We start from the raw sequence: 12,433 nt of genomic DNA, 5'->3' as shown, positions 1-12,433 counted from the left end.
TCAAGCTGTCTCAATCCAAACCCCTCCCAACCAACATAAATATCACAATTTCCCAGCTGCTTTCAGTTTTGATAAAGAGTTACTGAACTCAAAATGTTAGCTGCGTTTTTCTCTCCACAGTTGCTGCCAGACCTGCTGAGCTTCTCCAGCATATTCTGTTTTTCTTTGATTCTCTTCCCATTCGATTATTTTCAAATGCTGTCCCTCAATGCAATTGTTGTGGAAAGGTGGTGTCGTGGTAATGGCTCTGGTGTAGCATTCCTGAGGTCTGGACATGGGTTCACAGTCCAATACGACAGCTGGAGGAACTTGAATCCAATTAATAGTTCTGCTACTGTAACCTAGTCCCAAAATTGGTGATCATAGATATGACCCAAGCCTTGTCTACCTCTGAGTACCCTTGAGAGGTAAGATAACAGGAAAAAAAATTGAACAACAGGTGAAGCTGGCAGTAGTAAGGGGAGGCTGCCTTCAAAACAAAGCAAATGAGTCATGTGGTATTTTAATTTCAATACTGGTATGATTCCAGGTCTGTAGGCATATGTCCAAAAGACTGGTGGATCATATCAAACAGCATGTCCCTTTTGCTGTTTGCAATGACAAAGATACTGCTCATACCCAACCAACCACTCTTGTAAAACCTGTAATATAGTTTCAAACATTAGATGTGATTCTCTATTGGACAATATTTGCTGGATAATCCTGGATGTGTGAGGATTTATGCTGTCAGGCAATTTAGGATTGTCAGTTGAGTTTATGTTGTTCTATAAGCTAGAAATATTAACAGACAGCATCCTGTTTTCTGCAGACAGAAACAACATGTACACACACTTCACCTGTTTCAATTCTGAAAATAAGTAACAGCTGGTTCTTTTCTCAGGGCAATGCCTTGACCACTCAAGAGGTATCATGCCTGAATTGTAATTTAAACAAAACCTAGCTGTTAACTTTCAATCAATATTAATGGGTGCGTCCTTGGTAATGCTTCTACTAATCAGCACTGTTCCCCTTGAATGTGCATTCATCAAAACTTGAATCGTGTACTACCAAAAAATTATTTTCCAATTTCTTTATTATCTTCAAACAATCAGGTCTAGTTGAAGTTCCAGCACTTTCACAAATATAATGGACCAAATAGCTTCCTCAGTTCTATAATTTATGATCTTCCAGTTTTTGATATTTTGAACAGGGTCCCTTTGATGCCTTACAGCCTTGGCATTGAGTTTAACAATTTCAGAGCTTGACCAGCTACCTCCATGCCTGTTAATCACCCCTCTGCCCCGGGTCCTGTCTGGTATGGGTTGCTGACAGCACAGCCAGCCCATTTTCAAGTACTCTCAGTCTCCAATATCACTTCTTCCCTGGGATCCTTTCAACAATCCCTTTGTCTGCTTCTCTTTTTTTCTCTATGTCGAGACACTGTCTTCTATCTAGCTGTCTCAATCCAAACCCCTCGCAATCAAACCTCCATTATCAACATAAATATCACAATTTCCTAGTTGCTTTCAGTTCTGATGGAGGGTCACTGAACTCGAAATGTGCTTTTCTCTTCACAGTTGCTGCCGGACCTGCTGAGTTTCTTCAGCACTTTCTGTTTTTCTTTGTTTCTCTTCCCCTTCGCTCATTTTCAAATGCTGTCCCTCAAATGCAAATGTTTTGGAAAGGTGGTGTCGTGCTAATGTCACTGTCTAGCATTCCAGAGCTCTGGACATAGGTTCAAAATTCAACTGTACAGCTGGAGGAATTTGAATTCAATTAATAGTTCTCAACTGAAACATTGTCCCAATAATGGTAATCATGGAAATATTCATTGATTAACATTAATGCCCATCTGGTTCACTACTGTCCTTTAGGGAAGAGAAGCTACCATCAGGTCTGGTCAAACTCTAAATCTTGATCCTTAACTGTCCCCTGAAATGGCCTAGCAATTCGCACAGTTCAAGATCAATTATAAATAGGCAAGAAATACTGGCCTTGATGGAGACAGCTACATATCATGGAAGCATGAAATTGACAACAACTTTTAAATTTCTGATGGAAATTGAGGCGCATGGATATGATATATAGACAAAGTCTTTTCCCTGGGGTGGGGGAATCCAGAACTAGAGGGCATAGGTTTAGGGTGAGAGGGGAAAGATATAAAAAAGACCTAAGGGGCAACTTTTTCACTTAGAGGGTGGTATGTGTATGGATGGAGCCAGAGGAAGTGGTGGAGGCTAGTACAATTGCAACATTTAAAAGGCATTTGGATGGGTATTTGAATAGGAAGGGCTTGGAGAGATATGGGCCAGGTGACTAGATTGGGTTGGGATATCTGGTCAGCATGGACGAGTTGGACCAAAGGGTCTGTTTCCGTGCTGTACATCTCTATGACTCTAAATCATTTTTCAATTCCACACAGCTGAAAGGATAGTTTAGTCTTAGGACAGGGTTAAATCCCATTTTGTTTGGTAGTGGGAATCTTGAGAAGGTAGAACTGCTTCATTTATTGAAAGAGCACTGATGGTTTGGTAAGCAATGGAGTCCCAATCTGATTATTTAAAAGCTTTCTCTCTTATTTCTTATGACAGGGGAAATATACTACAGGTTTTATTAGCTCCTGAAGGCAAAGATCCTGAAGGAAAAACTATATCAGATAAACATATGACTGAAGTATCTTAACATCAGGGATATTGCCAGGTGCACAAAAGTTGTCAAACATGGGAGCAACTAAAGCATTAATAATCATTTGATCTCTCCTGATTGCGGGCTTCTTGACAAAGCAGGAATTTGTAAGGATAAGAGGTAACGAATCACTTCTGCAAAATAGTTGCCAGATTTATTGGAGTTTGAAATTACAGAGAAAATAGAGCAAAAAGTTCAGAACTGAAACACGTAACTGTAAACATACTGTATTGGTTTAAAAGATGGTTCTACTTTGGGTGACAAAAACGTATTCCAGTTTTGATGAAATAATTGAGGTTTTTGCTTTATGATGTTGAAATTGTGAAGAGACGGATTTATCCCATTATTGCAGACGAGGAAGGAGTGACTCAAATGAGAAAGTCAGAAGAATGAATAATGAGAAGGCTGAGTAAGAGAAACAGACCACTTAAGGGATGGAAATAAGCCTGCAGGAGAAAGAGCTCAGAAAACTAGTAAACACATTTCAGGAAGAAATGTAGCAATTGGAAAAGCTGCGATTTAATTCATGAACTCTCAAAGTTTCAGAGGCAAATTTGATTTCAAAGGTGATGAACATAGGTGAGCTTGCATAGGTGAGGCTTATATTTCCTCAACAAGTTAAGGATTTACATCGAATTTCCACAGTACAGAGTTAGGCCATTCGGCCCATTGAGTCTGCAGCAACCCTTTGAAGAGCATCCCACCCAGACCCAGAACCCCCCCACCCTATCGCCCTAACTGTTTATTTACTCTGGCTTATCCACCTAGTCTACACATCCCTGGCCACCAAGGGGCAATTTAGCATGGCAAATCTATCTAACCTGCATATCATTGGACTGTGGGAGGAAACTGGAGCACCCAGAGGAAACTTAAGCAAACACAAGGAGAATATGCAATCTCCACACTGACAGTTGCCCGAGGCTGGAATTGAACCCGGATCCTCAGTACTGTGAGGTGCTGCATTTTAGTTCAAATAAATGTGTATCCACATAAAAACATTGGAAACACATTAAACTTTTTAAATAATTTAACTTTAAAATTAATCATTTATAATATATGATATCCCTATCTTTTGGGCTTGATTGCTAACCATAAGAACATCACAAAATATTGTTATTGACAAAATAGGCATAGAGCTTTCACTTGCTGTCTGAATAGCATTCTTCCTGATAAAGAATGAACAAGAAAAGAGAATCTATGTTACTACAATGCCCGTTTGGAAAATTCACAAACTGCTTCATAGCTAATGAAACACTTATTGATGTAGGATTGGCAAATACAGCAGACAGATTGTACACAGCAATGTCCCACAGGCAACAATGCAATTAATAACAAACAAATTTGTCTTAGGTGGTGTTTGTTAAGAGCTAAATGTTTTCTGAGGGAATGGAAGCATTCTGATCTTCTTGAGAGGTAGGATCTGTTATATCCTGAAAGATCAGATATATCCTCAAAATTGAGAATTCCAATGCTCAATAAGTGGAGTTTCAAAGAAATTTCTTGAATCACTTTGTTGCATTTCTCTCATCGTTAACAAGATTTGCACTAGTCTTTCATTCTGAATCGTTTGGTTTCCTTCATGATAGAAAAAGAAATAAAGTACATCAGGGGCAAGAATGATTGAATATTAAGAAACAGCCAGTCAACCACAGTTATTTGTAGCAATTGTGAAATATATAAGTTTGAAAATATAACTTTTCCTGAAATATGAATAAAGGACTAAGTCTGGAATACTCAGATCAATATCAAAAACACTTCTATTTTGGTCTTGTTTTGAAGACTGGTAATGGTGTGCTGTGCTAGCACATTGCTAACCTGAGGCTTCACTTTGCCAACTTTTCATATATTTACTGTTGTGTTGCTGGGGTAAAAGAGAATTTTTTTATTGCAAATCCTGGGAATTTGCTTATCAATGTTGATCTCCCCAAATCCAAACTATACTTGAGTAATAGCATATTTGGTTTTATCAGTGAATGAGATCCATCAAAGAGAGATCAAGTCTGTCTGCACAAGAAGTTTAGGACAATCAGAGAATTATCCAGGTGCATGCTTAGGAATCTGGTATGAGTTGCACATGGAGCAAAATTGGCAGAGACATGTAAGCAGACATGCTCAATTTCAGAGCAGGCAAGACAGTATCTTTGGAGGAAAACAGATTTAGCCTTTCAGATCAATGACTAACCTTAATCAGAAGTGAGAAAAGGTCAACTTGAAATGTTAATGCTCTTTCCTTCCGTAGATGCTACCAAAACTCCTTCCAGAATTTTCTGTTTCTATTTCAGAATTCCAGTGTCTGCAGTATTTTACTTATGCACAACCTCTTAGTTGATGGCTGGTTCTGTAGTGAAAATACAAAATATATCCATAAAAAATGGAGCCAAACTTACAGTTTACTAAATTTGTATTTGTAAAGTCATTAAAAGCTCATTTGCAATCTTGAATAGATTAAGTGATGGACTTCAATTGTTCGTTTATTCAACATCACATTTTTACATCACATTATTAGTTTAAAATGATGGTGAATATTTTTCATTTGATGAATTTTACAGTTTCTTGAGTAAATACAGCGGCAATGACAATAGAAATCGATTGGTGGAATTTACCCAGCCCCTGACCAATCTGGGAAAGACTGGAAGAATGAGATTTGCAATGACAAGGAAGAAAAGTCCAATTCTCCACCCAAGGTTTGAACAGTGAGGAGAGGATCTCACTAGTGAGCGGTAAGAGGACTATTACGTGCATTAGCATCTCATACTTACTTTACCCCACCACAGTCTGTACAATTTCATATTCTCCCAAATCGTTGAGAAAATCTGGACAGTGACAATTCCCAACAAGAGAGTCAGAACAGGGACTGGTGGCTTCACCTCATTTCTTGTTCCTGTGGGCCTCCAGCTTTGCCAGCAGACCCCACTACTCCAGGAGACACTCTATGTACCTACATCCTTCATCTACTGAGGTTGGCATCAGACACACACCAGCCTTACCACACATCATCTCGACTCATCTCCAGTTCATTTATAATACAATTCGTCTCTTCAATACTGTACTTTTCAGCACACCAACACCACCCCTGCAATGCTGCTGCCAGTACATTTTGTTCGAAGATTCCTGAAGAAGGGCTTATGCCCGAAACGTTGATTCTCCTTCTCCTCGGATGCTGCCTGGCCTGTTGTGTTTTTCCAGCACCACATCTTTCAACTCTGGTCTTCAGCATCTGCAGTCCTCACTTTCTCCCATTTGCTCAAAGGGTCAGGTACCCACCTCATGCATCAGAGCAAGGTGTGACTTCGAGCTCCTTGTTTTCTTTCTTAGTGTATAATCAATTTGCACCTACTTCGATGCTCAGAGCATCATTGCCTTGTCTTTATTGAAATTTCCACATAAACCAGAGCTTACAACCTCACAGGATGTCTGCCTTTTATTGCCTTTTAGCGCAGTCACAAAATCAGGCAGCTTGTAATACTTGTCAGCAATGATCATTCAAGAGGAAGACAAGTTGTTGTACAGCACTGCTTTGGAAATATCACACATGCAGCATTACTCAGTAAATACACAGCATGTGCTTCAACCATATGGCTGTGTTCCAAAGTTTACTAGAGTAGTCCTCAGTCAAATGAAGGTGGACCATATTCAGTTGGGTGTTCTACCATAATGAGTCAAGGACATCGTCTGATCTTTGTCCAGGAGTTTGGACATAGCCAGTTGGGCAGTTGGGCTGAATACTGTCAGGAGGTTCATAGTATTACAATTTGGGGGGAATGGGTTCAGTGGAACCTATCCATGGATTAGTGGTAAGTCAGTCGGGAGCTGCACAGATGTCACTCATCTGCTAGGGCTGTCTTTCCAAGTCAGCCAAAAGGCCACAGCCATTCCTGGAATCTGTTTATTGAAATGGGGGAGTTGTTTGGCGTCAATATTGTAAAAATGCTGGGGAAGTCAACTGTGGTAATTGGAGACAGCATGCTGGGATGCAGGGGACAGAATAATTATGAGGGGAGAACAACTCAACACATGAGGCTGGGAAATAATTGAGTATGGGAGAGCCTTGGGTAGTGCAAGAGGGGGAATCATTGACGATCACTAGTACCCTGTCTTCATAGGGAGACGCTACATGTTAGGCATGACTAAGGTGTATTCCTTGAGATTACTGTGTAAAATGGGGAGATGAGCAGTTATGTAAAAGATTCAAATAACGATAAAACACTGCAGGGACTGGGAAAAACAGAGAGAAAGCTGGAGCAAATCCATAGGTCTGGCAGTATCTGGGAGAGAGAAACAGAGTTAACATTTCAAGTTTGATATAACTTTTCTTAAGAGTTAAATAAAAGCATTGGATAGGGAAGTGGAGATGGTCAAAACCAATGAGGTTGACAAGGAACTTAAATGGTTGGGGGTGTCAGCTAGTCTGGGAGGCTGAACCTGTGACTCACTCTATGAAGAGCTCCCTGTGTTGCCCTCTCCTCATCTCAAATCGCAAGCACACAAATTGAAAAATGGTCCCCACTATACCTGGAGTAGGCAAAGTATAAATTTTATTTTTCTCTGAAGAAGCAGGATCAAGTTGTGAGTGATGTGATGGTCTTCAAGGAGCAGTAGTATCAAATAACCATTCTCACAGTACCAGTGAAGACATCTATTATTATGTCATTCTGATTGTGAACCCTCATGTATTGACCAATTTTTTTGACTAAAAACCCTGGTCGCAAGTAATCTTGACCACATCAACCAACACTACAAAGATTTAGTAATGGCATTGAGGCACAAGTAATGTCAGGTGAGCTGCAAATAATCCTAGTTCCAAAATTCATAATCACCGTCAAAGGTTCAATACCCTGCACAAGTCCACAAGCTGTTCACGTCACACACTTGATTATAAGTGCCCACACAATTAACCTATGTAATGCTGCTTTCCTTGAGTAATGTAGGGGTTGGAGGTGGGAGGGAAGTTCTCATATTTGCAACCACACATACAATGTCTTCCTGTGTGTGTGCCACATGGCTTTAGCAGCATACATCTGAATCATGTTAAGGAAGTGCAAGGTCCACGTGGAGGTATTTCATTGTCTTCCTTGTCAGAGGTTTCCATGTCACAATGTTTTGAGGAGGATGTTTACATATTATTTTGTGTGCTGCAATCACATCTGGGGTGCAGGTGGGGGAAATGTGTTGAGATGCCTCAAGTGAATGAGTAAGACATGCAGTGGGCCTAAAAGGTCATCAGTCTGGTGGTTGGGGTGGGTGAGAGTGAATAAGCGAAGATGCTGCTTGTAATTGTGAGAGAGGTAGACCATGAACCCTGATGGCAGTGGGTGCAGTAACTGAGGTATAGTAAGTGTGAGGTAGCAGAAAGAAGATATTGGCACTTACCCTTACAGAGTGCAGAAGGTCATTAACCTTCTTCCTGCATTGCTAAGCATTTCTCTGGACCGTAGATTTCATATTGACACTGGTAGCAACTTCACACCAAGCTGGCACCTTCGGGGGACATTCTTCTCTGGCATTTCTGAGGAATGAGAATGGTTGTTCTCTCTACCATCAGGTGTCTAACGGAGAAGTCAGATGCTAACTTTTGTTAGATCTGTCCTTTCAAATTGTGCAACAACACATTGTGAACGTTAGTTCCTAGTTTGCAGCATGTGATTTGGTGTAATGTTGTGATTTAAATATGATGCCAGTGAAATGAATCCTGGCAGTGTCGAGCACTTCCGTTGCTGGTGAATGCCAGATTGCATGAGAAGGGTATGATAGAGGCATGTTGCATACATAAAGATGTCAGCAGCAGGGAACTGCATGAGAACGTTCACTAGTGTTACTAGAGACAAGCCCTATATAAACTTCCAGAAATTCATACATAGCTGATTCCTGGTTAAAAAAAAATTCCTGTGATTATACACATTTCAGTATGGGTACTTCAGCACATTGTTCTGTTTTTGGCTTGGCTTCTTTTGGGCTCTCCTCACCACTTCATTGTCAACTGCAGAATTTTCAATCATGACATTCTGGAATGTTTTTCCCAAATTCCCTGCTCTTTGCCTTCTAGTTGATCTTTCTGTTCTTATGCCTTTAACCCTTTGATCACTATTGACCAATCAGTGTTGTCTCTGTGCTTGGAGTGTTTTGTGACTGGGGTATATTATAAGAACTGAGCTGGTTTTTATACCTCCCTCTCTGATTGGAAGGCGAAAAGAAGTTAGTTTAATAATGACTGCTTACAATTTAGCATATGCTAGTTTTTTTCTCAATGCAGTCTGCAACAATTCTATTAAAATAGCAACATAAAGAAAGGGTATGTTATTAAGTGATACTGTTTTATATATTGCACTTAGGCAAGTTCAATAGTTGCACCTGTATTTAAATTTTGTGGAAAATGTATTTTTGCAATGATCCTTGGGCACAATAATTGTGATCTAATAGTTGAATGTTGCCACTTCATTATGCAAGAAAAGTCTGATAAACATTTTCTCAGTCTTTCCCTTGTTGTAGTTTCTAATAATCCCAGAGGAATTTGTAGAATGTGCCAGATGGAGCCTGGAAGTGATTAAAGATGATAACAAGGTGACAGGAATGGTGTTGGTGAAGCTGCAACTACTTCAGTGAAATCCACAATCTTTGTTCTTTAATTAATTTTATTAAAATGGAGGTGGTAGAGAATATGTCAACTAATTTTCTGCATTGCCTACTTTAGTTACCTCTGCTAATCTGAGGTAAATGGTAAAATTAGTCAGTATGCCAAGCTATAACTATTCTATCTTTGTGTCATTGGATTAGATGTTTCTAACTGGGTCACTGGAACTGTATCAATCATCGAAAGAGGGTCCCCTGGGTAATATGCCAGTATTTGCATAGGGTGCTCTGGAATGTGCTAAAGTTCAGAGGACGTTTCCCAAATAGAAGAGTGTGACCATTGTGTACACAGTTGAATTGTGAATATCTGAAGCTGTAATACAGAACTATTGAGTGTTGTAGCTTTATCATACCATTAAACAAAACGCAATAGATTAGAGATATCTTTTGCAACTTCAAGACGTTCCAAAATCCGTTGCAGATAGCAAAGTTCTTTTGAAGTGGAGTTGTAATTCCACTAAGTATGTCAAACAGTTTTATCAGACTGAAGTTACTTTTAAATTGGGTTTATTACAGTATTCGGATCATTGGTTCCTGTCTGCTCCCCCAGCTGGCAATAATCCCAATGTCAGCTAGACCAAAGTCTGGGCACTTACCCTTCTTGCCTTCAGTTGGCCTTAATGAGTCCAGCAAATTAACCACAGCCTAGCTATTGTGAAGCCATTCATCAAAGGCCAGAAGTCCTAACAAACTAAAAACAGTAAAATCAGACACACAGAGTCATTCAACATGGAAACAGACCCTTCGGTCCAACTAGTCCATGCTGACCATATTACCAAGCTAAACTAGTCCCAGTTGCCTGCGCTTGGCCCATATCCCTCCAACCCCTTCCTATTCATGAACTTTTCCAAATGTCTTTTAAATGTTAGAACTGTACCTGCATCTACCACTTTCTCTGCCAGTTCATTCCAAACACTAACCACTCTCTATGTAAAAATGTTGCCCCTCATGTCCTTTTTAAATCTTTTTCCTTTCACCTTAAAAATATGCCCCCTAGTTTAGAACTCCCCCAACTTCGGGGAAAGAACTTTACTATTCACCTTACCTGTACCCTTCATGATTTTATAAACCTCAGTGAAGTCATCCCCCAACCTCCCTCGCTCCAGTGAAAAATGTTCCAGCCTAACCAGCCTCTACATATAACTCAAGCCTTCCATTCCCGGCAATATCCTGGTAATTTTGTTCTGCACCCTCTCCAATTTAATAATATCCTTCCTAGAACAGGGCGACCAGAACAACACACAATAGTCCAGAAGAGGCCTTACCAACGTCCTGTACAACCTAAACATGGCATCCCAACTCCCAAACTCAAACTTCTGAGCAATGAAGGCAAGCATGCTAAAAGCCTTCTTAACCATCCAGTCTAGCTGTGATGCAAATTTCAAAAACAGTTGATGCTGATTCCTTACCTACACCAAATGGACTACAGTGGTGCAAGAAGGCAGCTCACCACCACCACCTCAAGGCCAGTTATGGATGGGTCATAAATGCTGTTCAGCCAGCAATGACCACATCTCATGATTTTTAACAAGTGCAATGGTACTGTCTTGACAATCCCCATGCTGTTTGCAAATGTGACTTCATTATAACATCAGAAACATCTTTGTCGATCTTTCTTTGAGGATCATACACCAGTGTGTTCAACTCCACTGAGAGGTGACTCATGCACAACAGCAATGTCTAAATTAAAATAAAGATGGGGAGGGAACATCTAAAAGCAACTATGGTTACAACATCATTGATTTTAATAACAATGAAGAGGGGTTGTTTTGATGTAAAAAATAATCTGTATAAGCCACTCATTCAATTGTTTTCACTGAATTAAGTTATGTGAATTAGCACAAAAGTGTCATGACACATTTGTCAAAAAATGAATAATGACTGACAAGTAGATAATTTAGCAAATAATGAAGATGAATGTGGATAAAAATATGTCATTATTTTAATTTGTTATTGATGAAAGAGAAAGCCTTGCATTTACGCAATACCTATTTCAGGATTCTGTTCTGAATTCAGTATAAACAGGGTGAAAGGTAGTTCCAGAATTTAGCTACAGCTCAACTTTGCATTATAGCTGGCTGATTATTCTAAGCCTCTGACTGGAAACTGCATTCAAAGACAGGATTAGCTGATTGGATGCCCTGTAACAGGAAATCAGTAATCTGATCTTCCACACTACCAGGAAACTTACCATAACTTCAGAAAAAATCAGAACCTTACTCCATGGCATATGAAACAATATTTTTCTGATTACCACATAATGTACACTCTAGAGCACCTCATTTTCCCAATAGCTACATATAGATTAAGGTTATAAGCTTTTTCACCACAGCTTTCATATGGTCTGGATGTCCTATTCTGAAGTATTTTCTAATGCAGATCTATGTTATCCAGAGTTTATAAATAAGATTGGCTATCATTACAACGCAATCATGAATAAAAAACAGCAATCATGTAAACAATAACAGATCAGTAATCTCTCCCAGGCTCAACTTTAACATCTTACAATGATGTAAGCATGCTGTTCATGGCCATAATACCATTGTCCAATATGGTGGTCAGGTTTTCACCTTATAAAATTGGAGCATGCATGCAAATCTATTCAGAGTTTATATTACCTTGAGGTGCTGCCACCTGGGCTGGTGGAGAGGAGTGCAGTCCTTTTCCCTTCTGAATGCCAAAGGAAACCCTGCCAACAGACCCAGCAGGCCGAAATGGAAGGTCGAAGACGGCTCAGTGATGTGTCCCATATCCATGCAGACGCCCAACTTGGACTTGACTAGAAGGACTAATTGTGGCCAACAGCCTGTAGTGTAATTGGATGAGTAATTTAACTGACTGTGATAATCTACCCCTTCACCCCACTAAGGACTCTTCCCTTTGACTGTCTCACATGGTCATTTATAGAAACATAGAAAGTAGGAGCAGGAGTAGGCCATTTGGTCTTTTGTGCCTACCCAATCACTAAGTATGATTATGGCTGATCATTCAACTCAGTACCATAGAGTCAGAAGGCAAGCATGCCAAACACCATCTTAACCACCCTATCAATATGTGATAAAAACTTCAAAGAATTACGTTCCTGAACGCTTTTGTCTCTGTTCTACAACATTACAATTCTGTTCCCTTTGACCCCTTTAGG

The 12,433-nt window shown here is 39.8% G+C and overlaps 1 long non-coding RNA gene across 1 annotated transcript in view; it reads right to left on the bottom strand.

Annotated features, from left to right (window-relative positions):
• Window positions 1-12,433, bottom strand: part of LOC148147639 (uncharacterized) — a 55,994-nt gene that overhangs the window by 10,353 nt on the left and 33,208 nt on the right. The window contains exon 2 of the long non-coding RNA XR_015759563.1: window positions 4,847-5,002. This is a non-coding gene — a long non-coding RNA (uncharacterized LOC148147639). The remainder of the gene's footprint in view (window positions 1-4,846; window positions 5,003-12,433) is intronic.

The sequence above is a fragment of the Chiloscyllium plagiosum genome, unplaced genomic scaffold, assembly GCF_037043375.1.
Source record: "Chiloscyllium plagiosum isolate Xiang-an unplaced genomic scaffold, Cpla_swu_hap1 HiC_scaffold_15, whole genome shotgun sequence".
Lineage (NCBI taxonomy): Eukaryota > Metazoa > Chordata > Chondrichthyes > Orectolobiformes > Hemiscylliidae > Chiloscyllium > Chiloscyllium plagiosum.
Note: the sequence above shows the minus strand (reverse complement) of the source record. Positions and strands in the feature narration are given on the sequence as shown.